The sequence below is a fragment of the Cydia splendana genome, chromosome 2, assembly GCF_910591565.1.
Source record: "Cydia splendana chromosome 2, ilCydSple1.2, whole genome shotgun sequence".
NCBI classification, from domain to species: Eukaryota; Metazoa; Arthropoda; class Insecta; order Lepidoptera; family Tortricidae; genus Cydia; species Cydia splendana.
Genome location: NC_085961.1, coordinates 5,708,479 through 5,735,264, shown reverse-complemented (window position 1 = coordinate 5,735,264; position 26,786 = coordinate 5,708,479). Strand labels below are relative to the sequence as shown.

At 35.4% G+C, this 26,786-nt stretch overlaps 1 protein-coding gene across 1 annotated transcript in view; it reads left to right on the top strand.

The window, feature by feature from the left end:
- Positions 1–13,039: 13,039 nt before the first annotated feature.
- The window catches only part of LOC134802579 (protein Wnt-2), an 82,514-nt gene continuing 68,767 nt past the window's right edge, over positions 13,040–26,786 (top strand). The window contains exon 1 of the mRNA XM_063775219.1: positions 13,040–13,220. The gene's annotated coding sequence lies outside the window, so the exon portion shown is untranslated. The remainder of the gene's footprint in view (positions 13,221–26,786) is intronic.

Here is a 26,786-nt window from a genome sequence, read left to right as displayed (position 1 = left end):
TAATATTCCGATTTAAAAATAAATTCTGTTATTACTACAGTCTATTAATAGCCTTCTAATTCTTCTATGTTTACTTTGAAGTAACTTATGTTCTAGTAATTTTTATATTAATGGAAAAATAATAAAAATAGTATATGTCGCAAATTTGTGTCTTGCATGAAGGGGTGAATTTTTTCATTTTTTCTTTAATATAAAAAATTTAGTTTCGCTCGCAGACGTATCTGCTTGGTAAAAATATTTTAACATTTAGTACTTTTCCATTTCCGTATAATAAAATTACAATAAATCCCGCGTCTGCCTTAAAGCTTCATCTAAATAAGTAAAGACCATGTAGGTTAGTTATTAGATGGTTTGTCTAGGGCCGTTAGCCGCAGTCTCGGAATAGACAACTTAGGTCCTTCACTGGACACACTCGTACGATATGATGGACTGGAATGTATGGAGCCATAAGTCTTATAAAAGCTACGTTTGCAAACATTGTTATTGCTTTGCATGCTTAGAATTCAATATAAAATTGAAAAATTTTATTGCTTAGGTACCGTCAAGCATTATGACTTTTTGTTTGGCCTCCTATCATAAAAAACTCGTTGTCTCAAAGTTTAGGCAAAATATGTATTATTAGACCTTAGGCTGCGAAATAAAGAATTGCGTAAATACTTAAATGTAGAAATAATTGCCACTCATAACATAAATAATGATTAGGTACTTAACACGAGGTATATTCTAGTTATTACAGCCGACTACATTAAAACATCTTAATATGTAAATAATAAAGTCTACTGGTTAAATTATGGCGATACTTAATGCAATTTAATGCGCTAGACAAACTTTGTACAAGCATAAAATTAATGTTGTACCTAGCTAGTAATATTTCAATTATATAATTCTGTAATGTAGTATTTAAATTTCGCAGCTTATAATTTAAGTCATAAATTAAACATAAAATCTATATTAGGTTATTTAAATAATTGTATCACCTGTATCACCTATAATTCAAAACTCGCACTCTAGTAAAACCAATCTTGCACTTTTCCCCAAAAATTAGACGTGTTATGTCTAAAGGAATATAAATTAACTTTAAATCAATAGATTATTACTGACGTAAATATTTGTCTGATTAATATAATGTCTGCTATTCGTTCGCTTCATATTATTAATAGATTTCAAAACCAATATTATGAATATTCACGATCATCCGGTTTTGGCGGTGCAATTCGATGATTATTAAATTCCCGGGCTCTGGTAGTAATTCGACTTGTTTATCAATACATAACAAACGCGTTTGTGAAAAGTGAACATGTTACCGGTGTGCAGTGTCTAACTTCCCTTAAAGGATGACTCACGTTAGACCGGGCCGTCTCCGGGCCGGACCTTTGGGCGCATCGTTTTCTATGGAAAGCATCACGTGATCACCTGTCATGTCATAGAAAAGTAAGCTCCGGAAGCTCCGGCCCGGACACGGCCCGGTCTAACGTGAGTCATCCTTAAATGTTCTCCTTGCCGTATATGAATATCCAAAATTAATTCCATCGCTTAATCGATAGCCACTTAGCCTCTATTGACCTAATCCTTCCCTAGTATGACGAACAGACATAAATTTAGGTTATAAATGTTATAATTTTATTCTTTTTATTCTCGAAAGTAAATAGCATAGGTGAAACCAATGCCCACAATTTTGTCCAAATTAAGTCACAACCAGAAATTTGGCTCCGGTATCCTTAATTTATGGGAAGAGGCAACTTTTTCTCTGTGCGTCTGTGATCCATTTGACTTAAGCAAACCCCTATAGATATTTCTATTTATATACGAACCAAATCATGTTGCATGTTAATGCTGGGCATAGATTACCCCTTAACAAGGTAATCGCCGCCATCACTCATCGAGTTACCTGAACCGTTATGTACAAACGGAATTTATATCGCGAAAGCATTTCAAAATCGAGTGGATCCTGTATCGACAAGTAATAGCTAAATACATAGGTACCTAGAGGTACCTAGAGGTCTCTAGTATCTATAAAATTTGAGCAGTTATATGAGACTGCTGGCAGGCGTGGCTCACTCCGCGATTTTGTCGCTTTGCTACAAGTAGCTAAAAGTACATCCGTTCCACACCAATTTTGGTGGCTAGCCATAAGCCGCGCGTGGCGCTGTCGCCACCTAGCGGCCGTATCTGTCCTGATCGTAGCAGACGCGTTTTGTTAGATAGTGAGTCTTCTGTACCTAGTACTATTATTTAAATTATTCTGTGCTGCTGGTGAACTTTACAGCCCATAGGTTTCCATACGATGATGTTTTCTTTCACTGAAAAGCAGCTGGCAAATATACATAGAGTATTTTGTTTCTATAGGTACCTACCTATACAAGTTATGCAACAAGCTAAATAATAGGTAAGTACCGTAAAACGGGGTGAGTAGGTTTCGCGGGGAGAGGTGGGAAATGAATGGGGAGAGAAGGTTTGAGAAGGGGGTGAGAAGGGATTTTAAGGCTACTGCTACAAAAATATGTATTCCAATTTAAAATGGAGCTATAGTAATACGCATATTAAAAAAAAAATCGATCCAACAATCTTCCAAAATCACCTTTGTATGAAAACCCCTCTCACCCCAAATACGAGGCACTACGGGGTGAGGTGGGTTTTCCTCTTTATCGTCAAAGTTATGAAATGGAACTACCCAAAATAAAATAAAAACTAAAATACAAACGTCCGGAACACTTATTATATACACCATTCAGTATTCATATGTAAAAATAAATTGTTATCGAGGTTTGAATTTCAGTTTTGACCCTACTCACCCCATTTTACGGTATATTTCTGAAGACAAAAAAAAAGAATTATTATATAAAGAAATATAGTGGTAGGTCTAAGGAGGTACATAATTATTTACAAGCTATGGTACAATATGTTCTGTGCTAGCGCTTTGAGCACGCGCAACGAATCATCGGCTCGTGCGCGCCCCAGAATCCAGATCGATGATCTATAGCCCCTCATCGATCCCTGTCAACATGTGCGGTGCACGAAGGCATTTCGCATAGATTAGTCGTAGGCAAATAGTTTAAATTATCTTCGTACGGTCAGACATAAACAATAGTTACAAAGGTGACGGATCTGGGTTTGAGTCCGGTAAGGGAAAATATTTGCGTGACGTGCATTTCTTCTGGAATTGACCTAGTGAACCTAGCCCTAGCCTAGCCTAGCCCCCAAAGTACGCTCAATAAGGTTTGTGTTGTAGGTAGGCGACGATATACTAATAGATTCTTAGATACACATAGATAAATACGTAGAAAATATTCATAACTCAGTAATAAATAGTTGTGATAAACACAAAAATTAATGAGATCGATGATTATGATGATAATAATAAAAACTATCCTGTCTTTCCTCAGGGTTCAAACTAGTTATCTCCATAGCAAATTGCATATAAATCAATTCAGCGGTTTAAGCGTCAAGAGGTAACAGACAGACCGACAAACATAATTACTTAAGCATTTATTAGTATTAGGGATTCTGGATTCCGGATAAAAAACATCGACAGCACGACAGCTGATATGTATGAAACATAACCATTTTTTTGCGATTTAGGGGTGATATTAAAGTTGCCCAATCGATCCGACGGCGACGACGCAGCGAACGTGTTAAAATAAAGTTTCTTAGTTTATTGATATTCATATTAATAATTAAATATGTAGCTCTTTAGTTTATCTCTCCCGTAAATATGGATAGATACTTATTTATACATTTGACTATACTAACGAATCACAGGTAAAGTTTCGCCCAGTTAGTTAAGTTTAGCATTACAATTGCCAATTAAGAATGAATTAGAACCACGGTGGTGCCACCCAGTAACTACTACACATTCAAGATAACCGTCATATGTCGCATTGAACGCTCGTTGAAATTTGAATCTTAGATCACGTGAAATTAGAGTTGATATTCATTTTAAACGGTAATTGCAATGCGAGCATTTATAAATTTTATAAGGCAGTGGTTGTATGCTAAACCGCAGATTGTATATCAGACTGAAATTCAATTTGATGGTAATGAATTAAGTTGAGTTTAGTGAGCCGACCTAGATTTTCTTAATTTCCATAAAGGCATCGAGGAAGCAGACGGAAAATTCGGCCCGATTCGAACTTTAAGATAGGTAAATTAATAGATCTAGAAACGATATGGATTAGATATGTCAGTGTCAAATGTGACGTTTCTTCGAAAAAAAACGTCACTTTTGACACTGACACATCGGATCCATTTCGTTTCTAGATCTATTAATTGACCTATCTTAAAGTTCGAATCGGGCAGATTCTCGTCCAAGAGCATCGTCTAATCGTCGTCGTTAAAATGTGTCACTAGTCACTAACGAGATTAATCCTTTACTGGTCTTAAAAAAAATTATAGTAACAGTTTATGTGACTGCCTACGTAGGTAATGAAAGGCATTAAAATACGAGTGTGGGTTTATGAAACGAGCAGAAAGCGAGTTTCATTAAAACATCGCACGAGTGTTGTTTACTTTAAATTACAAGAAAACCTATAAGAAGGTCAAGCGTGATTCTTACGAAAACATACTACTTCTACCTTAATAATGTAGTCATTATTATTATTTTCATCACCCCCACCAGGGATCACTAGATCCCTCGGGCCGCGAGTAGGCCGGTTTTTCCTTGATGAGTTGATGTCAAAGTTAACATGATCTTGATAAACAAACATTCATGAGCGGCATTCAACTTCAAAGAATTAAATCATGAATTTATATTAATTTGATAGGTAACTACACTAATTATTCTCAGTGTATCTCGGTCGCTCTTGTTTATTGGTACGGGCAACATACACTGCGAGTTATATCAAATTAAGATCAGGCTTTTGAAATTCGAATGCTGCTCCATATGTGTTGTACCGTTAGCAGCGACCACGCGGGTTAGTTTCAGCCGCAACCGCAGCTTTCCCTAATCTGGGTAGCGTCAGCAAAATATGTTGTGGGGTAATTTGGATCCGAATATTTTCTGAAATAGACTAGGGTCAACCGGGTTAAATGCGTCGCTTGAGGTAAATGCGTCTTTTAAACGTTTCTTCTAAATGGAACATTCTAGAACTATTGCAACCCTCCCTGTTCAAAGTGTGGTCACTGAACTTTTAGTGTAGACGGCTATAATAGTTATAATATGTTGCGTTTAGAAGATATTTTCAAAAGACGCAGATTCTCGAAAGTTTTCGTTTATGAAGAATTTATGAATTTATTTTTTATTTATTTATTTATTTAAACTTTATTGCACAAAATACAAATAAAATGTACAAATGGCGGACTTAATGCCTAAAGGCATTCTCTACCAGTCAACCATAGGGCTAAACAGAGATGTAATAAAAATGGTGCAAGAAGAAGAGTAAGAGAATTCAATTAGGAACTATTGCAAACAACTGAAAAACATAATAAACTACATATACAATACACAGATAAAAATAATAAAATATATACAATAAATATACTACTACATAATTCTCACATACATACTAATATATTACGATGGATACTACCTACTCATACTCTTGTTTCAGCAGATGTTTATGCAGCATCCTCTTAAAAGCAAATTTGCTCGGGGCTTGTCTTATGTTGAGAGGGAGTGAATTCCAGAGACGACTCGCCTGGACAGCGAAGGAATTAGTCATGAAACCAGTATGGTGAGCAGGAACTGAAAGTTTGAGAATACGAGAGGTTCGCAGCTCACAGCCTGGGCGAGGGGTGTCAAACACGAACTTATTCTTAAGATATTTAGGAGCAAAAGGCTCAAACATAATAGAAAATAGAGTACAAAGTATTCTGAGGCATCTACGGCGACGGATAGAGAGCCAATTGAGTTGGCGGCGGTAGAAGGAAATACGATCATATTTACGCAGGCCAAAGATGAATCGTATGCCATTGTTGAGGAGACGTTCTAGTTTGTTAAGGGACTCTTGAGTGGCGTTCGTTGTACACACATCACCATAATCAATAATTGGCAAAATCAACGCCTGTACCAACATCTTTTTCGTGCTAACTGGTAGGAAATTCTTAAACTTATAGAGAGATCTTAATGTTCCTGAAACCTTTCTGCTGCTACATGCACTAAAATTTATGAAGGTTTTAATATTTAAAAAAAGACACCCAAGTGCGAGTCACACTCGCGCGTTATGGGTTCCATAATTAATTAATCACTAATTTTTTACAAACAATATTTTTTCCTTACAATTAAAATTTCCATTTTTGATACTAATGTAAAGCAAAAAAACAAACCCAAAGTCTCGGGGGGCTGCTTATCTTGACATGGCCTTTGCTATCAAAATAGTTGAAATTTGTGTTGGTGATAGGGACCTCTCGAGGCACGAGTGATATTAATTTGGCACTTACCTATGATTAATAAGGTTTTGTGTAGGTCAGTTTTTTAGTAATTATTATAAGAATTATGAGTCGTAGAGCTTTATGTGATTATTTGTGGTTAAAGATTTTTTTATTCATCTCAAAAGAAATTTACATTTCACTTAATGAGATACATGCACTAATACTATTCTATGCTAATTCGTTAGTTTGCGCCCGTGAGCGACAATTTGATTCTATTTACAATTTTTAAATTCATTACACTAAGTAGTAAGTATATACAAGTAGGTAAGTAGGTAGGTAAGTAAGTAACAATAACTAAATACCAAAAGTTGTGTTGAGTTACAGTATAGTGGGTAGAAGTAAGTTTAAATACATACTTAAGTTAAATTCATACGCGCACCGCTGTACAACTGCACTAAGTAATGGTCAGCGGTGCATTATTTACTGTTACTAGTAATCTTTTAAACATTTTTAACTTCCTAACTCAACAACTCCCTAAAATGTTTAGAGTCAGTAGGTATTATTGGTATATTTTTTACCGACGCTACCCAATCGTCAAATACAGTGTAATAAAATACCGCCACTCACTTTGCCTCCAGTTTAACTTACATGCACTCAGATACGGTTTACTTTTGCTATTCGATACGTGTAATATTACCAAATAGGTGCATTCCTAGAATTACTTTAATTCACCTGTCTTACGACCAATGGAATGAATTTAATAAAATAGTGGATATGCCCGTGATTTCGTCTGCGTAAAGCAGACCACTGACTAACAGGCCGCCGGACGATATCGGCCTGTCAGTTAGAACAAAAATTTGACAGTTCCGAACAACTGACCGGCCGATATCGTCCGGCGGACTGTTAGTCGGTGGTCTGCTTAATAGTCGTTAAATTGCATGCCCTTCCACCTCGATCCCGTCACATCCCCATAGAAGTAAAATTTTGGGATAAAAGTATGAAATCTATGTAGTTTTCAGGTTATAAATTATCTGTGTGCTAATTTTCTCCAAAATCATCCACATTATAACAAAACCAAACATCAAAACTAAACTTAAATTTACTTCTTTTTTTTTCAAAATTATCCCACTGTTGAAGTTAACCCATTGCACCGCACCTTGTTGGTTATTAGACTTATTAGTACTATTCCCTAGATGTATAAATAAAATTAATATATTTAATGGCCAAACCGGCATCCGTAATTCATCTACGAAGAGTGGTTACAATTACAACCGCTCTAGTCTTGATACCGTAGACCGGTGTGACTTTGGAAAATTTGGGGTTACTTTGATACATTTAAAACGACCATAGAATTACCATTATTCATTATTTACTGAAAATGTTCCTGTAACTAATTAGATTACTATATATTCATATTCACCTACTGTAAAAAATCTCGCATAAATATATATTATGGCTTAAAAACTAGAATTTTAAAGTCGCCCCTGCGTTTGAAAGTCACCCCGGTCAATGGTACTCGCAAACGGAACGCTCTTGTGAGTTAAAGACATCAACGGGCTGTAAGTTTAAGTATAACTTAAGAAGTTACTTAAACTTTTATTCTATTTAAATATAATTGCATAATTAACTGCTATAATATAATATGTTCATATTTTCTAATACAAATCGATTAATTGTTGAATATATTATAAGAAGAATATATCACAACTTATCACACATTCATATGTGATAAAGTTACAATTTATACATTGTCAGGAGCGCAATTCGACTTTATTTTTCGATAACTAGTAAAATAGCAAATTATCCGACTTCACCTATGTGAAGATTGTCATAAAAGCACTTCAACACTTAAAATTGTATGTCATCGTAAGTTTGTCGGTTCGTACAGATATAGTACATAATTGTTTTCAATCGTATTTTATTGGAAACGTTCGTATTTGTCATGCTAGTTCAGTCAATGTCAGTACTTATTGTACCGAGACTGACTAAAATAGCAAGACACGTTCGTAAGTTTCCGTGAAAATACGATGGAAAATAATTACCTATGCACTACATGTACGTCATCGTCATCATCATTTCAGCCTATATACGTCCCACTGCTGGGCACAGGCCTCCTCTCATGCGCGAGAGGGCTTGGGCTATAGTCCCCACGCTAGCCCAATGCGGATTGGGGACTTCACATACACCTTTGAATTTCTTCGCAGATGTATGCAGGTTTCCTCACGATGTTTTCCTTCACCGAAAAGCTAGTGGTAAATATCAAACCTACATGTACAGTCGCCATCAGATATATCGGAGCGGCCAAGGTGTTCACAATATCTGAACACGCGCTCTAACGCCCTGACAATAGAGGCGTGTTCCGATATTTGTGAGCACCTTGGCCGCTCCGATATATCTGATGGCGACTGTACGTGTTATAACAAAAACAAGTTTAATTCACTCCCAGCTAAATTGTCACAACATATTTATCAGCCAAGTTTTTACAGACATATCGCCACGCCGGACGCACGGACATACTTTCCCGACGTATTAGTTAATACAAATATTTAATTACACAAACGGGTCTACCGCGATATAATTTCATTGTTTTTACCTTTAATTCCGTGTTAAGTGATTGAAATTAAAAAACACCCTAAAAATTTCAATCGTGAGGACGGGTACAAATTATCGTCTACTTGGGGACCAGTGATTCAAATGTTGAAACCAGCGGATATATCTTCGGACCAGTGTACGGATACTGTGAGTGTTACGTGTCGTGCCGTGGACAATAAACATTAAACTTTAACGGGTAGCTGCAATTTCTTTGTCTACCCCGAACATTTTTATAAACTAATTTCGGGTAGTTTAGTGGTGTTTTATTAATATCTCCGTTGACATTTGTTGGGACGTCAGTCTTTCCGTGACCACAGCTGGTGCAACTCAGCTGAAACGTCGGAATTAAAGGTAAAAACAATGAAATTATATCGCGGTAGACCCGTTTGTGTAATTAAATATGTGTACAAAACGCGAGAGTTTAAAGTGTTATAGTTAATACAAGTCCAGAAAAGGTGCGCGTAAAAACAGTGCCAAGACCAGATTTGACTTGCGCTCGAGTTTCTGATCGTTGTGTACGTATGAATCAGCGTGTTTCATGGATGTAGTAGTTACGTTAAGTACCGATGTGGTATAATTTTTTAACCGACTTCAATTTCATAGAAGGAGGAGGTTCTGTATTCGGTTGTGGCTATTTTTTTTTTTTTCTATGTACGTTCACCGATTACTCCGACATCCGTAGTCCGATTTGAGTAATTCTTTTTTTGTTTGAAAGGAGCTACCTCCGAGTTGGTCCCATTTTAATTTGGTTCTGTTCTGATGATGGGATCCATGAGGAATTGAGGGAACTCCTCAATTTTTAAAGGCACATGCATGGTGTTTTGGGCGTTTTCTTAAGCAACTCGAGCATTTTCTCTCGAAAACCACTAATTTGATGAAGTAGACCTGATGATGATGATTATTTTGATGATAATGATGATGATTTCTTTAAATGTAAATATGTTCAGCGATTACTCTGGCACCTGTGATCCGATTTGAGTAATTCTTTTATTGTTTGGAAGAAGTTACCTCCAAGGTGTTTCCGTATTATTTTTGGTTCTGGTCTGATGATGGAATCCATGAGGAATTGAGGGAACTCCTCAATTTTTAAAGGCACGTGTTAAGTGATTTCGGGGTTTTCTAAAGTAACTCGAGCATTTGCTTCCGAAAACCACCAATTTGATGTACTGCAACTGTAGCCTTACCACGAGTTTGACATTGACATATTCGCTAACGTCTTATGCATCTAAATGTAACTTTTTATGCATCTCGCTCACACTAAGGTTAGTACGAGCGAGATGCATAGGAAGTAAGTTACACACATGCTAGCGAATATATCAATGTCAAACTCGTGGTAAGCTGGTAAGGCTACTGATCGGGGGTTAGGGTTAGGAGTTAAGGGGTCAGAGATTAACGGGTCGGGGAATGGCGGTTGAAGGGTTGCTGGTTCAGGATCGAGGGGTTCCTGGATCAGGGGTTGATGTGCTGTGAGGTTGAGTGATCGGGGGGCTGAGGGATTGGGTCAGTGGCGGGGCGGGCGGATGGATTTAGTTGACAGGAATTATAATTTCCCAGACGGACTCGAGACAATTCCTGGTTCAGGGTCGAGGGGTTCCTGGATCAGGGGTTGATGCGCTGTGAGGTTGAGTGATCGGGGCGTTGAGGGATTGGGCCAGTGGCGGGGCGGAGGATGGATTTAGTGTAGTAGTGACAGGAATTATAATTTCCCAGACGGACTCGAGAAAATTCCTGATTACATACATATTTATTAAAGTAATAGGTACACGAATTTAGTGTTAAACATGATCTTGTTTTTCATTCATGCGTCGCGCTCTTAACAATGCGTTAAAACTAAAAATGGAAAAATAAAAACTTTTTACAAAAAAAAGCAAACCGACTTCAAAAAGGATGAAATAAAATATTATCCTTTTTGAAGTCTATGCGTTACCAACAGATATGTTTGAAGTCGGTGCCAAGCCAAGTAGTAACAATACCAGTCAAAATAATCAGCTTTATAGCTATAAATCCCATTAGAACTGCACTAATAACTATCAACAACAAATGTGTAAGTAATTTTGTCTGCCTCTTTGTCGCCTTTTCATGGCTAAATAACTGAACCGCTTTAGGTGAAATTTGGCAAGAAGGTAAATTTCTTAAATTGTTTTATATTTTGTAATGTAGTCCTCTGGATAAGGGACGGGAAATTACTCAGTCCCAATCTCACACTTGCGTGCTATAGACTGTTCGAGCATTAGTAAGAAATGCGCTTTAAAAAAACCGACGAAAAAAAATGCATTGGATTTCCACTAATGTGCCGACAAACATGGTACAGACTGCGCCAAGAAGGTTTGATCGTGTGTTCTGAGGTGTGTTCTTAGATACAATCGACGTCAAAGATATATTTACACTTTTGCACCTTACTCCTTTGTAATAAGGCGAAAAGTGTAAACATATTTTTAACGTCGACTGTACCTACAGAAAGTACGTTCATTGTCGTCGTGTAAGGCAATCCAACGTAGGTACATCCTTATCGAATCGCACCAAAATCATGGTATGCTTCAAAATTTGGCTTGGCACCGACTTCAAACATATCTGTTGGTAACGCATAGACTTCAAAAAGGATAATATTTTATTTCATCCTTTTTGAAGTCGGTTTGCTTTTTTTTTGTAAAAAGTTTTTATATTGAACATTTTTGGAATCGCGGCTACAATATGTAATGTTCTTGGCGTGTTTCACATTTTTTTTTCAAAGAACTTTTTTGTAAAAAATGCTACTTTTTATGATCGTTAAAATGTAAAAAAAATACTTTTTAATCCTTTTTTACGTACGGTTGTTATATACCATAAAATCTTTCCATTGGTTGTGTACCAACAACCCATAAAATTGAGCATTTCTAAATATAATTTATCATACAATACAATTTATGATTTAAGCCGTAATCAAAAATTTAAAAAAAGAATCCCCCAACGCAATGAAACAGATGAACCGATTTTGATAAAACATGTCTTAGAACCACCATTAGAATGTTTTCAAATAATAAAAACCGCAATCAAATCAGTACATCCGATTTAAGAGCTACGGCGCCACATACGGACGCCATAGCGGCCAAACTTAGTTACAATACCCCTCGTTTTGCGTCGGGGGTTAAAAATACAGGTTCCACCGAGATTTTAACTCGGATCGCTGGATTCAAAGTCGAGTGCTAACCATTACACCATGGAACCAGATACCAGGCACCCCAAAAACACAAATTGTTGGGCATATTAGCGTTGAATGCAAAACGTCGAGGTAAATGTTTACTCAGGTGTAATCAAGACAAAACACTGAATAGTGATTACTTATGGCGTTATTCATAAATGCGTATGCGCTACAGGCCTATTATGGATGACTATATCCACGTGACAAAATATCCGTCACTTTTTAACACCGTGGGATAGAAAGTGACGGACACCGTTTTGTCACGATGTCACGTAGACAAGAACGACCATCATATCCGCACTGAATTAGCTAATAATCGTTTGTCTTTATATGTCATTTTGACTTATGTATTTGGCAGAAAGGGATAAAACATAATTTGACTAAATCAAGCCCTATCAATCAGACTAGTAGATACGTAGGTATGTATGGCAGATAGTCAAAGTTTCTGCGCCACTTATATGCACATGTGTAATAGGCTTACTTAGTTGCTATACCTAAATTAAGTTGCTTTTCTTTTCAGGAGTTCGTTATATCAGCTTTAAGAAAATACACGGTAAAAAAAAGGTCAAATACTTTTCGAGTTTCATTAATCCCTACTACTTTTTGTGGTACTTACATAGGCAGTAATATACATATTATAAATGCGAAAGTAGATGTGTCTGTCTGTCTGATACCTCTTCACGCTTCAACCGCTGCAACGATTTAAATAAAATGGTATGGATATATGATTGGAATGAATGAGTTTGAAGCCCGGGAAAGGACATAGGGTAGTTTTTATTAATCATCATCATCTTCATTCTACGCAAACGAAATTTTGGGCGGAGGCTAGTATTCTATATTCACAAAACAAATCGATTTGACATATCGGCCTTGGCTCATCTCACATCGGCTCACATCACACGACGGCTCTTTTTCGAGCACCATAGACAATTATAGACATCCAATGCCGGCTTATAGCATTTTCGGTTAAGGCATGGTTAAGGCGAACCTAGAGCCTAGTGCCGACGGATGGACCACTCGCCAGTGGAGGCTGGGATTCCGCGCGACTCGCACGCGCCACCCGTTTCAAACGAGTTCCAAATTCGAACCGACGCAGAGTGACAGTTGGTGACTGTGTTTTGTTTTTTATTAAGTGCGAAGGTTTGTGTTTTTTTATTTATGACGGAATTTTAATCTAAAATTTTCTTTTTTTAAGTTTAAATACTTATTTTAAAAAGTTTTGCAGTTGCTGACTTTTCGCTTGAGTGGAATAAGTTTGCAGGTTTTTTAATGTAGATATTTTACTTGATATAATATTTTTAATATAAGGTACTTAGGTAAAAATATATTGATAAAATGTTTAAGAAGTGATTCTTATAAAAAAATACTTGATCGGTGTTCATTTAGTACAGCTAAATGGTTAATAATAATAATAGATATTTTTGTCGAAACCAAATATTATTTTTGAGTTTATATGAGACATACATGATATTATATTAAATAGTCTATTATTTCAAATCGTAAAACAAAATGCGCGTCCAACGTCCATGATTTAAGGGCAATAATTGAACTTAGTCCGAAGAATTAATGCAGAACATCTTGTAAGTACTATATTACCTACTATTTTAAGCATTCAGTAACGTAAAGTAGCTTTCATGCGAAAAATATATATTTTTTAATTTATTTAATATACGCCTAGGTACCTATTTAATACAAAGTTATATTCTGCAAGTGACAATTCGGGTACGGACTTAAGGACCCCTAAATTATGAAACAAATTAAAACTATAACCAACCGTTAAATGTCGGTAAATACGTAAAAAAAATGCCCTTTAACCTGTCCTCGGTTTTGACGGACGGAAGTACCTACTAAGTAGATGCGGGCGGAAATGACCGACAATATTGTACAGATTGCATACCTACTGCTGAATTTTCCTATGTTTTTAGTAGTCTAGTTTGTAAATAAATAAATTTATTTTATTTTAAATTAAGGATACACAACATAGTTATTTTTCACTTTAAATTATTTTAAATGAAACTCATTTCGCTCGTATCACCACATTTATATATAAACGTCTCATACTGATTACATAATAACAAATTGTTTTGTACTTTCATAAACAGTATTTAGCCGATTTGATGCGGTAGAAATGTGAAAAATTGAACTAGGGCTGAAAATGTCGACTAATTCTGAATTATCACCCATAGTTCCATTATTAGAGTCCATTTTTGGAATCACCTGACATTCTGAACTTTTCGGAATTACCTCACATAATACACCTTACATCGGTTTTTCGTTTGGGCAATCTTGAATCGTAAATCTTAGTGAAATCGTTAGTGCCCATTTTAATAACTGGGGGCCCGATTCGGATTTTGAAATAGACATCTATTAGATATCTTCTAGACATCACCAAGATACGATAACGATATGTTTAAGATCTAACCTGTCAAATTTGACATTTGCGCGATTCTGGAGATACTCTTGAACGATTGCCACAGGATATGACTTAGAGATCCAATTCACATCTAATAGATATCTTACCCTATCTAACGTAAAAGTGACATTGGTTGCCCGAATTGTGCTGCAAAAGAGAACTAGTTGATATCTAAACTATAACGTATCTAGAATGAATCTAGTACGTGCCGTCTCTTGTGAATATCTTGAAGTTCGAATACGGCAGTGGCTGTCAAAATTGTAGATGTAAGTTTTTACAAGTATTGGTCATGTTATAGCATAGAAATACACTTTTTACTATGGATACAATTATTTACCTGAGCAATCTATTAGCAGGCAAAACAATAGGAAATAAATATGCTTAGATATTATAAGATATTGTCATAAAAATAATAGTTTTAAAGATGATATTGATAAATGACGCAACTTGTGTAATGATAATGAGTTGGGTAACGTCCAAGAATAGGTAAAATTCAACTTAAGTAATGCAATTTACTACAGAATTTGTCTTTGAAATGATGCCAATTTCGTTCGGCTTTTAAAACTACTTCCTATTAGGTAATATCAGGGCTTACTCAAATAAAATTAATTACTGCCCTGTAAATAAATTATGCACCGCTGATGTACAGTGCTAATTGTCTTTCACAGTGCGTCATCTAACAGCATCAATTCTCTTTCTGCAATATTTCGACAAAAAACATAGAAAAAGCTACATTTATTTGTGTTACGGTTATTAGGCCGGTTTCAGACTAGCGTTTTATACGTATTTTTTTTTTGGAAGTGCGTGTAGGCGCGTACAAGCCAAATGTAGCGCGCGTGGCGAAATGCCAGAACGACCGTATACGCGCAGAAAAAAACGCTGGTCTGTAACCGCTCTTAAGGACTGCAATTTCGTTTTAAAGCCGAACTTTGTGTGTACCTACACTCGAGTTTAGATTCGTTCCCCACCGACTCTTAAGCCCTTTTCCTTTCATCATAGAATTACGACACGAAAACTTCTCACACATAATTTTCCGACGAAAACCTCAAATCTGCCATCAAAATAAGTGCATACTCGATATACACGAAATCCTAATCTTTCTCATACATATTTATATATTTGCATAAATTTGGATTAGATTAGTCGAACCTGTGTGTCTCCGGTGCCATCTTCGGGCCAAAAACAAAAAATCTTATGGCACTATGAAACATGTATGGAGATACGACATTCCAGTTTTGAGGCTGGAGAATTAATTCCATTGCATTACAAATTTATAAATGCGGTTGGGAAAAGTAACCAACATAGCCTCGAAACTTATTTAAAGTCTGTAGAGCGATTGCAGCAAAATATTGAAAGGTAAATGTAAATTTGTCGCTAGACGGTTGCTATACTTACATTTACCTTTGAAATTTGAGAAACTAAAGGTCTCCACATATTGATTAAGTAGAATCATTGATTGAAAATATATCACTGACGACTGTCAGCGCGGCCAATCCTGTACCATCACTGTTAACTGATAATTTGTCAGCCTTATTTCAACGACCTACAGTTCATCAATGGTCAACTAAAACCGTTGCTATGGCCTACCACGACTTCGCTCACGAGACACGGGATTCGCTCTAACTCTAAGACTTTTACAAACGCAAAATTAAATTTGTAAAGCAAAATGATTGTAAAGAACTGGTGGCTGACATTTATCGCATTTTCGTCTCGTTTCGTTTTATTAATTGGGTGTAGTTAACTAGTATTTACTTTTAATCATGCACGATTTGATATAACGCTTGAAAGCCGCGACAAATGGCTATAGTCCGATATTTTTTTAATAGCCGACTACCTTGGAAAGTGGCTTCTACAATATTCCCACTTAAATTCGTTACTTTGGTGGATCCAACGCATTTCGCAGTATACAGTACAGTGACATATCAGTCCAACAATTTCTGGTGCTAACTATATTGTAGAGTCCACTTGTGTGGTAGGTATTCAAGAAATTTGAAATGTTTTTCTTAATTGCTTGTATTTCTAAATACTTGACCTACTTGCGGTTTTTCTTATAGCTCCGACCACCTGCAAAAGATTTCCTTTTAGGATGACTCAGCTAAGTCATGCACTTCAAGTGGTTTAGTGTAAAGTAAAAAATAAGTTGTTGCTAGAATGCACGCCAAAAGATGGACTAAAGTGGCCACGCTGTGGAAAGGGCCAGACGGCAAAAGAAGACACGGCAAACCAAACGCCAGGTGGTCAGATGAACTCCGTGACATAGATAAGGACTGGCCCAATACTGCACAAGACAGAAAAAGATGGCAAGAGCTGGAGGAGGCCTTTACCCGTGAGGGGTCCTAACCAAATTATATAATTATAGTTACAAAAAAAAAAAAATAGTTTAAGTGTACAAAATATATTTAAAAAAAAAAAGATTTTAATTACCTTTTTGTTATGTAAATTTAATCTTTGGTTATGGAATAAATGGGCTTTTTTATTTATTTATTTATTATTTAAAAAATAAGTTTATATTCATACTTGAGATGAAACTACGCTTAAAGGATGAGTAACGTTTCACCGTAACTTACCTATCCAATATCGTCCGTCATGAGACTCATGAGGGATACTTAACACAACTAATTATGTTTTATATGATGAGCCAAATTTTATTCTGCTGTCGAATTTTCTTTTCGTCAGTTTTCGATAATTTTTTTTAGACAGATTATCTAGTCTGTACAACATAAGCCCAATTTTACCGTATTATGTTATGTCCTAAAAAATCCTCCACTGAGTTACGAAAAAGTATAATATTTTCGTGAAGCAACGAAAAATGACTGTAGGTACATTTTTTCGGACCAAGTTGTGATTTCGGATTTATACCGGCCAGAATAAGGAGCTCTTCAAACCAACTGTTATCTTCGACATGAAAAAAAATATCAGCCCTGATGATAAATATAACATCTCGATTTTCAAGCCGTGTTTTAGCAAGATAATATATAAATGTATGTACTGTGACAAAAAATATTATTTTTACTATAATTTCGCATTTACCAACAGTTCGGAATTAACCTAAAGCACCTTTTAAATATTCAATACATTATACATCTTAATTATTTTACAACAGGTAACATAAATCATAAACGACATCCAATCTGAAGAAGCCCACAGACTAATAAACAACTGTTATGACGAGCTGCCATAAAATTATAATTCATTTTACTATCCATAAAACTGTGCCAATTAATTTAAATCACTATTATAGATCATTGTATAAATACATACAAAATTACTAAATAGTGTGACTTAAACTCTTTTGAATAAGGTTCAGTTTTACAGGCTATATTGTAACGCTACTTTGCTTTAACTTTGAATACATATTATATCTTCCTTACTCAGAGACGAGTTAACAAACCTAGTGTCGATTCCATACAAAGCTATGAGTAACGACATCATTTTGAAGAGTACACGGAAAGAACATGTCTATAGTCACTTTTTTGAAAAATTAGATTTTAATCTCAAACTGTAGGGCTCTCGATGAACTATTAGTTACAGCTTCTGTTACCTCTGTAATCATAAATATAACTCCTTTTTTCTCACTTTAAAAACACCTATACACGAAAATAATATCATTATGGTTAATTACATATGTAGTATGTACATCGTTCCTTTCAAACCCCGATAACTCAAAATGTTGTCAGAGTGACTAGACGGTCATGTTCTTTCCATGTACCCTTAATTTTAAGTACTTATACTTTGTACAGTTTGAAACGCATTGATGTCCTTTATGTCTAAATCCCTCAAAAGATTTAGGTGGTGTCACAGTGTGGAACTACAGTAAGATGAGCAATCACAGCTACTTAGTACTTTTTATAGGTATGTAGTAATAAAACAGCTTTCAATGTAGATTTAAAGTCTATTATTTCATTGTCTCTGATAATACATATATTATTGTACACGCTAATTTGAATTATTTAAAGAAGTAGGTAGATATTAAGAACTGGCATGCACAAGCTGGTTAGCATTATTTTTATAACTTGAATAAATACAAGTTTTAAAGATATTACTTTGACTAATGAGATTATGGGCCTACTTAATATAAATTTTCACTCGGCATGGAGAGGTTTCGATCGAGTTGCACTGCGTTATAACATCCATAACGAGATCATTTTGTAAAAACCGAATAGGCCTCTAGTTCAAATGCACCCTGTATATGTCCTGTGTACTCATTGACTGTGTTAAGCTCATGCACTTACTTATAGGGCGCTTAAGGATTTAAGGGACTTTGTCGTCACATTTCCATACAAAGGACTATTTAGTGGTCTTCCAACTCGTACAGGATATTAAAATTGAAATTGCATTTAAATTGCAAAATGGGATGACTTTATTTTACTAGAACTACTACCATGGTAATAAGTAATGAATACGAGTAATAGACGTTTATTGCTATTTATTGTCAAAATAAAAACATGAAAAATATTAGATTTAAACACACCTTGGAACTTAATAGCTATCGGTCAGTTTCATAAATATTGTAACAAGTCTAGACAGCGTAAATTGCAAGTCTAGGTCATACCGATAGACCTGGATGCTATCGACGGCGTAATTGCTTATCAGTGAATCAGATAGCCGTTTTATCTATTTATATCTAGCTACCTAAACCGTTGAAGGAGATTTTAAACTTTTCAAATGTTTTAGAAGTGCACTAAGAACGGGTATTTTGTAATTCAATCCCAAAAAAAAATTGTAACAAAATAAATAAATAAATAATTTTGGTGATCCCAAAATGAGGGTGAAAATGAGATTGATATTACGAAGCTTTGGACCGAAGGCTTAAACGGATGAATAGAATGATGGGAAACATTAGAACTTTGGTGTTTGCCTTAATTTGATATGTACAACTTTTCAATCTCTAGGAGAGGGCAACTACACCTCCCACATCATAGCGATAAGTTTATAAAGGGGAGATAGAAGAGGGAGGGAGAGAGGAAGCTGCTGTGACAACCAGCCCCTGAGACAAACATACCCTTAGGGATATAATTATATTAAAATTGTTTCGCATGCGGCGGCTAGTTTGACATAAAATAGTGGACATAATGAACAATTCATAGCTTTTAGAATATGCTATTTCTAATTTTCAGCGTTTCGGTAATGGCAAATCGGAAAACTCAAAGTTTTTACATGTCCATCTATCCGTCCGTATAAATATCACATCTAATTTTAAGTGCCAGTCCACGTAAACTTTCCATGACCGTTTGTATTTCTATAAACAAACGAAACTTTTCACACAAGATCACAACCTTAACTATCGAAACACAATTCAATTCGCCCTTGCAACTTTCATTAGGTGCATTTACAACACAAAAGTACTAAGATATTCTCCAGAACTTCCTATATTATGCTTCTACATAGCCGTAAGCAAAGCACGCATACGATTCCACGTCACGTCCGAACAGATAAAATATAATGAGCGGTTCTAGAGATGCACTGCGCTGCGCGGACGACGATTTGGCAGACTAAAGTAGCACATATTTAACTACCTATGCAGAGTCGGGTACTTATAGCAATTTGAGAGCAGTTTTTAGAGACCATTTTTACGTTAAATTATAAATGTAAAGAGGTTGAAATAATTGAAAAAAGGTCAAACCAAGAAAGTAACTTAAACCATAACTTGGTAATATCTTTAAATAATCTTCTGGAAACTTAAGTAGTTTACTTATACTTTTTTCTGAGTATTACTATGTATCTATTAAGCGGTAAATATCGAACAAATATAACATCATTTTAGAGAGATTTATTACTTAGAAAAAAGTTTCAAAACAGCCGCATTCGGATTTAAAAAATGATTAATGAAGATAATGAATTTGATATTGATACCCTGTGCTCGACCCTAACTAAATCAATATCATACTCGTATTTGAATTATAATATGTACTCTAGAATGGAATTAGAATAATCGTACCTTCTAATGAATTTCGTATCATTTAACATTTACCACTAGGTATTTTGATGAAGTCTAGAGCATGAAGAAAATAAAAATCTTTAGACAGGGACCGAATGAGCATAGCTTTCTGTTCTTTCTTATGTGGGATGCAAGTGATGCAACCTAAAAAGTTATAAGATTTTAAAAATAGAACTCCAGAGACTCCCATATTTCTACCATACATTTTGTTAGCTCGAAATCATTCTCTAAAATCGCTACTCTATGACAAAACAGAAGCGGCCGTTTTCGTCTAATTGGCCATTATCCCTAAACTAGCAACAATAATTTAATTATACCCAAAAACGAATACGACGGTGAAATAACTAATTTATTAGCAAATTTTATTAATTTTACGACTAAGTTACGGCACTAAACATGTCATTGGGTTTTAATTAGCCATTATTAGGTTGTTATAATATTACATTAAGCAATAGTGGAGGTGGTTTTGATCTATAGTTTTGATGTTTATTGTCTAAAATACTGTTATGTTTATGCTTGTCATTTGTATAGGTACTGGCTAAGTTAACGTCGTTTTAGCTACTTAGTTTGTTGTTTGACCATAAAATGTTTTTTTTTTTAACTTTTAACACACAAGCATTTTATTAATAGGTACTTATATAATTGAAGAGTTCATGAGATTTATTTTAGGTAATTCTTTCGAATTTTATACCTCTAAAAAAGTACACACTGCAATCAATGATAAGCGGTGATCGTTAATTTTCCAGCAATTTTGGTGCAGCATTGTTGGTTAAAAGCATCTGTATGCTCTACTGTAGGTGGTATAGATAATTAGGGTTAATAACAGTAATATTATCCTTAACCAATCCTCTCCCTAGAAAAAAAAAGAAGAATATCCTTTATTTCTACTATGCTGCACCAAAATTGCTGGAAAATTAACGATCACTGATGATAAGGCATAAGAATTACAAAAACATTCCTTAACATCTGAAAGGCCCCAATCCCATAACCTGGTATCTTATTAACAACACTTACACCTCTATAAAACCAGTGTTAGAAGATCCCCAATAGCACAAAGTTAGAACGGACCTCATACTCAAATTAGACTATTGTCGAAACCAGTCAGAAAAAATGTTTTCTGAATGATTGGGCCACTCTAAGAAGTACCTTTACCATCTTTTTTGCTACTCGATTACGAAACCTTCCGTAGCTAATACGTTTTTTGTTAACGGTACTTTAAGTTTATAAACCTTTAGGAGTCAGTATGATTTGTGTTGTGTAATAGCGGATTTTAAACAGCTGCATAATAATTGTAATACAATATCTTCGGTGATCAACGCACAGATACTGAATGTAGATAAATCTCTTAGGTAAAAATTTACGTAGGTTAGTAGTCCGGCTTTTTACACCTCTTCTACTAATTGTGGTGTACGTAATAAAAAGTTAATAAAGATCTGCACTATTACTTACACCAAATTCCAACAATCTGAATGCAAAAAATATACGCAGAAATAAAATAAATGTCACAGAGTTTTTGTTGTGTAGAGTTGTGATATTCGTACCTAAATGATTCCATTGTGGTGTACCAGCTAGTGAACTCTGAAAGAAATAAAAATGATTGTAAGTTCACTCTTCATCACACCCTACGAGTTTAAAAAACCGGCCAAGTGCAAGTCGGACTCGCGCACGAAGGATTCCGTAATCATTAGGTACGCAAAAAACGGCAAAAAAGTCGCGTTTGTTGTATGGGAGCCCCACTTAAACATTTATTTTATTTTATTTTTAGTATATATTTGTAGTTATAGCGGCAACAGATAGGTACATCATCTGTAAAATTTTCAACTGTCCTAGCTATCACGGTTCATGAGTTATATAGCCTAGTGACAGACGACAGACGGATGGACGGACGGACAGCGGAGTCTTAGTAATAGGGTCCCGTTTTTACCCTTGGGTACGGAACCCTAAAAAAACATTTAAAATAAAACCTTTGCAAGTTATTTTAAAGAGCATTTAAATGAATCACATTTTGTTTTTGTGCCAGATTGACAGTAATCCCCTTAAAGAACATCTGAATCAAATCGGTTAGTCGTGTCAGTATTGATAACTAAATTCGCATTTTTTGTGTTTGTTTGGATTGATGTGATAAAAACGACGGATTATAATAACAATAAAGAACCATTTAGATTGTCCTTTGTAGTAATTCTTTTACTTAATATATTTTTAAAATATGAAACGCACCGCCTATTACGCTCCAAAATCAATTCTCAATGGTCCAGGGCTATAATTGCGAAAATAAAAGTTCGCAAATTGCGGGCATCTTTATCTATCACTCTAATTACGCTTTCATTCGAGTAAAAGAGAAAGATACCCCGCAATTTGCGAAGTACTGTTTCAAGAAACTACTTTTTCTAATCAAATAGCATCAAACTCCTAAATTGTGCCAAATTTAGTTCCATTCAATTGCTCAAACATCGGAACTTCCAGGAATAGACGATATTCGTTAGGTTATTTTCGTCTCCGCGAAGTTGCACATTAGTCAGCTGGGGCTGAAGTACCTTGTCACTTCAACCAGAAGTACACGTTGTTTACTAACTTCTTCATGGCTTGACAGCGACAAAGATGTAACGGTGAATCCATTTGGCCAATTGGAAGTGCAATTTTGCCAATTCTTTCAGTTAACAAAATAATGGTCGGTTAGCGTTTAGTACCTATCGTTATAAATCGTGTATTCTACTAGCATTAACCTAGTTACTAGCAATAAATAAAAAAAGGTTAATTTTTAATTTAAAGATACCCGATAGGCAGACGAAACCTCATACTGGTAAACAAAACATGTTCTTTGTCAAAACACGGCATAAGGATAGTCGGTGAAATGCATAGGTATAGACAATTTATCGTGTGGTCAAATCGTATGGGTACTTACCAATTTTAGTAAAAGGATACTTTTCTTAATTTTTAGGGTTCCGTACCTCAAAAGGAAAAAACGGAACCCTTATAGGATCACTCGTGCGTCTGTCTGTCCGTCCGTCTGTCACAGCCAATTTGCTCCGAAACTACTGGACCAATTAAGTTGAAATTTGGTACACATATGTAAGTCTGTGACCCAAAGACGGATATGGAACGTCAACAAATGAATTTTAAACATAAGGGCTACTTTTGGGGGGTAAAAGATAAAATTTAAAAACAAAGTTTTGCAAACTATATCGTGTTACATATCAAACGAAAGAGCTCATTGTGAGAATCTCAAATATATTTTTTTTATATATTTACAATAAAAATTTACAGGTTATTCAAGAAAATAGACAAAAAATGACCACCCCACCCCCCCTCTATCTCCGAAACTACAGGGTCTAAAATTCTGAAAAAAATACACAAAATAGTCCTTTACCTAAAGATGACAGGAAAACCTATTAGAAATCTACAATCAAGCGTGAGTCGGATTTAAGAACAAAAATGCGGTTTAGGTTTTTTAGGGACACAGCCGCAATGGTTTAAGTGAAACGTGATGTAGACAGCTATTGCGAAGGCCCTAGGCCGATATCCGCATAAGGCCGAAGGCCCGAAGCGTCCCGAAGAGGCGTGCCTTTAGCTTCAAGCGTGAGTCGGAATGACGACAAAAAATGCGACTAAGCTGTATCTGGCACACACCCGCATTGGTACTTGTATTAGTACTGATTGATTAGGTTACTATTGTTACGTGTTCTAAAAAGCACTATACAGGGTGGCCGAAAAATTAACTAAGTGTATTTCCGTTGCCAACGTGCAACCCCGAAATCGCGAGGTAAAATTTGGGTGTTTCATACATTTTGGCTGGTCCGTTTTCTATGGGATGATACATTATTTTTTCGCGATTTTGGGGTTGGTCCCATAGTAAAAGTTGTAAATCTCAGTATAATCCGAAAACCTCCCCGGCTTCGGGAATGCACTTATTTTTTGGCCACCCTGTAGGTATTATCTCTCTTCGGCCTTCGCTTTTAAAAAACTTGCGGAAGTTGTAGGAAGCGCGACCCGTCGGACGCTCCGAGCTATCAGCCCTAGGCGGAGCTCCGTCTTCAGTCTTCGCATTTGGACACTTATACTACTGTTCGGCATTTAATCTTCCTATCTAAGCTACTTTGCATAGTTGCAGAGATATAAGCCACCACGCCAGAAAACTCCATGTTACATCTGGTTTTTGATTAAGCCATTCGGGTTTTTCAAGACGTTTCACTCACGTCACGTTTCATGTACAAAAAAAAATGTTGAAAATTGTGTGATGTACGGAACCCTTGAAACGCGAGTCCGAACTCGCACTTGACCAGTTTTTTTAATTACTATCCAATCTCCAAATTTTGAGATGTGGCCGTATTGCAGGCAGCCTAATGGCTAAGGGCTAAAACAATCTTCAAAAGATAATTTTAACTAACCAGTATACATAATGCGCATAATTTGCACCTCATTCCTGGCGCTGAATGCGGACCTATAATATTTTATGACTAGCCTTATTCGATCGCGATCTGGTTTCAGTACAATCAATCAATACTGCATGGCTGTCTGTCTAAACTTCATCACCGTCCGTCAACGTACTTTATTAGGTATTACTCTAGCGTACGTTATACCTAAGTAATGTTTGTGCTCTTTCGGTTACCTACACATCATTTCCATTTGAACCTGCGACGGAATTATAAATCAATCAATCAAAATGTTTATTTCAGGCAAAAATACCCATGTATAAAAATATAAAAAAAAAACAATGTCACATTAAAACTTAAAAATACATTAATACAAATTAATTACAGATAAATCAGGAAAAATTACATTTCTAAAAAAGAAATAATCATAATAAAGAAAACAGATAAAATTTCAACAAAAAAAAATTACAATACATTAATATATATAAAATTTACATTACAATACATTAAAATAAATAAAATTGACATCACAATACATTAAAATTACAATTAATATAGACGGGGTTCTTAGTACATTTAGACTTCTAAAAAAGGTCCATGTGACTGACATTTATTTGACACAATACTCGTATATCACTGAAAGTTATCCCTTCTCCATAAATAAATATACGCAGCTTTTAATACATATTACTCAATACCTGTACCTTTTCCCGCTATAAAAAAAATTCTTTAGTCAACAGAAGCTTTGATCGATACGTATGTTTGTCTTTATAGTCGTACTTTGCACTGACTTTGAATTAACAATAATTATGTTGTGTAATTTTCATACTAAAATTTGACATTTTTTGGTGGCACATCCCTCATTCTGTAACTGCAAAGTTTGCCATAACTTGGTCTAACTCTATAAATGTTACCATGCTAGGGGGCCGATATTTTAATACTTTGTGCGCAGTAAGTGCGATTTTGTTTTATACGCTGTCGGCATGTCAGTTGTAAAACTGGAGCCGTGCGTAAATCTGTGGTGATTTATTTGGAATCGAATGACGTTTATTTTTGTTAAATCTGTTCTACAATCTAGTTAGAGCAACAGGCATTACACTTACATTAACATTATTTACATACTTGCATTCAATGTTTGAATCATTTTCGGCAATAAATACTAGATACCATTTTTTTACTTAATTAATTCATTTTTGTTCTACAACAAAGTTACAAAGGGCGTAAAAGAAAAAAATACACTTCAAGGAAACAAAAAAAAACGAAAAATATATATTCTTATCATGTTATCACAATGTAAAAAAGTCAGTAAGTACTTGTTTTAACAATTTGACACCTATTCCGTGACATCAAGTTTTTTTTTTCTTTTTTAGGGCGTTTATCGTTGTAAGGGCGAATGTCCTTTTAACCTTAGCTATGAGTTTAAAATAGTTTAAACTATTACTTCATTAACATAAAAGTACAAGTACCTACAGCTGGTGCAAACTGGGAGGTCCCAGATATTCCCTATTAGGTACCTTATTTAAAAATTCAATTTGTTTTTATTAATTACAAATAGCATTACCATTTTTATTATCATTTCATTAATAATTTGACGACATAAAAATGTTTACTAATAGTATTAATTAAACAAGTATGTACATATTAAAGTCGTATGTGGTTAATTATGCGTAAATAATTAAAGTTCATTAAGCAAGGGCTCTCGTCGGGCCCTGAACCAACATGAGTCGCTCAAGTAACGCAATCAACGAGGTTTACCTTTTACTTTATTAGAATTCCATCAAATGAAAGATACGTATGTGATTAATGGAATTTTGGGTGTTTTAATGGAAGCTTGTGCAAAAGAAAAGAGAAATTTTGGATACTGTAAAGATTAGGAAACTGCAGTACTTTGGTCATATATTACGAAATGACAAATACCACCTCCTCCAGCTGATAATACAGGGGAAAATCCAGGGTAAACGAAAATGTGGAAGAAGACGAACCTCGTGG